Source organism: Urocitellus parryii, chromosome 1 (genome assembly GCF_045843805.1).
Source record: "Urocitellus parryii isolate mUroPar1 chromosome 1, mUroPar1.hap1, whole genome shotgun sequence".
NCBI lineage: Eukaryota > Metazoa > Chordata > Mammalia > Rodentia > Sciuridae > Urocitellus > Urocitellus parryii.
In genome coordinates, this window is record NC_135531.1 from 89,542,072 (window position 1) to 89,545,174 (window position 3,103).

Genomic DNA, 3,103 nt, shown 5'->3' on the forward strand with positions numbered 1-3,103 from the left:
AATCAACGAGCCATATCCCCAGCCCTATTTTGTATTTAATTTAGAGATAGAGTTCTCACTGAGTTGCTTAGCACCTCATGGTTGCTAAGGCTGGCTCTGAACACATGAACCTCCTGTCTCAGCTTCCCAAGCCACTGGGATTACAGGTGTGTGTCACCACACCCAGTGTAAATTGTGATAATTTTTTTAAAGCAGTAGTGGAAAATTATTAAGTTTCACAAAGCATGACTGCATAAATCCTATATATCCTTCGAGGCAAATATCACTTCCACTATCATGACTTTTATTTTTAATTTTTAAATTCAAATATTTCAAGTGTTTATGAAAATTTGAAGAAATTTATCATGATTATACATGTTTACCACCAGTTTTGTTAAATTATAAAATTTGTAATATTTGCTTCAGTATTTTTAAAACTAAATAAAATAGTAGAATAAAATCCCTTGATAATAGTTTTCTTGATCTCATCTCTTTCCCAAATTCCCTAACTGTATCTCAACCTCAATTTGTCATTTCTGTCATTCATTTTTTAAAAAATATTTAGTTGTACATGGATACAATATCTTTACTTATTTTTATGTGGTGCTGAGGCTTGAACTCAGTGCCTCACATGTGCGAGTCGGGTGTTCTACCACTGAGCTACAACCCCAGCCTCTCATTTATTTTTTATGACTCTATTATTTATACATAAGCAACATGTAATTTTATTTTTCACATTATCAGACTTAAATACATAATAGCATTCCGTATAAATCATTCAGCAACTTCCTTTTTTTTCACTGAAAGGTTTGATTTTTTTCAATTCAGTATCAAATAGGTAAATCTAATATACTTCTAATTTTGATATCTGGTAGTGTATAAATTAAATAACAGACAAAACTCCTCAAAATTGAGTGGCTTAAAACTAGATAAACATTTTCTCTGTCACATAATGGTTCAGAGGTGGGCAGAGCTGGCCTATTCTGCCATCTTCAACATGGTTTTCATGTGGGGGATGAAGATGTTTCTGCTGTGACTTTTCTTATTCTCCAGCATGAGCAGGAAAGGGTAAGAGTTAAATAGTTTTAATCTTTTTTGGCATGACTAGGAAATGACATGCATCCTTTCAGTTCACATCTCATTGCCAGAACTTAATCACAAAATCTTACTCAGCTTTAAAGACGCTAAGGAACATGACCTCTAACAAGGCATCAGAACGTCCAGCTATGATTTTGAAGTTCTGTTACTAAAGATAGCAAAGGGGACTTCCAAACTTCCCTCTCAGTAGAACAGACCTCATTGTCAGAAAAGTGACAGAGAAAATCTGAATCCTATCAACAAACTGAATTTGGTTGACATTTATGACATATTCCACCCAATAACAGTAAAATACGCATTGTTTTGAAGAGCACATTTACCAGGAGAGACTGGTCATACAATAACTTCAACAAATGTTAAGAAATTTAAATTTTGTAAAATATATTCTCTGCCTTTAAAGGAATTAAACTCAAAAATCAGTACAATATCAGGAATATCTTCTACCAGTTGGAAATTAAAAGAAACTTCTAAATAATCTGTCAAAAAATAATTCTCAAGAGGAACAAAAAATATTGAGCTAAATAAAAATGAAAATCCAATGTATCAAAATCTATGGGTCACAATAGTGTTTAGTGAGAAATTTATAGTAATAAATACTTATATAGGAAAAGTTTTGAGAAAAAAATTCAAGTTTCTAACACAAGAAACAAAAACCAAAATAATTGAAGGCAAGCATGAGAAAATAACAAATTTAAGACCAGAAATTGATGAAGTGAAAAGCATAAGAATAATGAAATCAATTAAAATAAAAACTATTTTGAAAAGATTAATAAAATTGATGAACTTTGGGTTGAGGGTGTAGCTCAGTGGTAGAGCACTTGCTTCATTCACATGTATGAAGCCCTGGGTTTAATCCCTAGAACCAGGAAAATAAAATTGGTGAACTTTTATCAAGACTGACAAAGAAAAATAGAGGGGACCATAATTACCCAATATCAGGAATTTAAGAAGAAATATCACTACAGATTGTGCAGAAATGAGAAGGGTAATAAAAAATCATTACAAAAACAATACACTTATATATTCAACAACTTAATAAAATGGGGAAAAATTTGAAAACCACATGATTAAGTACAGTTAAATGCCACACAATGATATCCTGGTGAACTTTATTCCACATATATGACAGTGGTCCCATAAAATTATAACAAAGCTGAAAATTCGTATTGCCTAATGGCATTGCAGTTGTGAGGTCAGAGCACAATGTGTTACTTTTGTGTTTATGGTGATCCTGTTGTAAATGAAACTACTGCATTGCCTATTGTATCCAAGAATAGCAATACAATTATGTACAGTACATAGCACTCAATAATTATAATAAATGGCTGTTACTGTTCCTTCTTTCCTACATGCATTATAAATATCAATCATATGAGCTACCTTAGTGACATGTTTGAACAAATATTAATTTGGATTTCTAGGTGTGCCATCAAAAAAAAATCCATAGCCAGTCTCTCTCTCTCTCTCTTTCTCTCTCTCGTTCTTTTTCTCTTTCTCTTTCTCTCTCATACACACATACCATTTGCGAACCATAAAATTGAGAACACACAGAGAGGAATGTCTCCTATCAAAAGAGATAATGTCTCATATGGCAGCTGTTCCTTGATTCTTTCATTCTTAGTAAACTGTGAATTCTCATTTAGTTCACAGAAATTTTGTTATTTCTAATATTGTGGCCATGATACCATGGTCTCTAAACCCAGTATGGAAGTCCATAGATAGACTGGTATTTGCAAATTGGCTTAGGGATAGGCCACTAATATTTGTCCTTTTGTGTGAATTCTGTGACACTGATTAAACTTCAACCACCCAGAAGACAGTAGGAAATATTGGAATCTGAGTTTATTAACTTAAAATGAAAAATAATTATCATGGAAAGTTGAAGACCCATAATCAAGAACAGACACTTCTCAGAGGAGGATATACAATCAATCAACAAGTACATGAAAAAATGCTCACCATCTCTAGCAGTCAGAGAAATGCAAATCAAAACCACCCTAAGATACCATCTCACTCCAGTAAGATT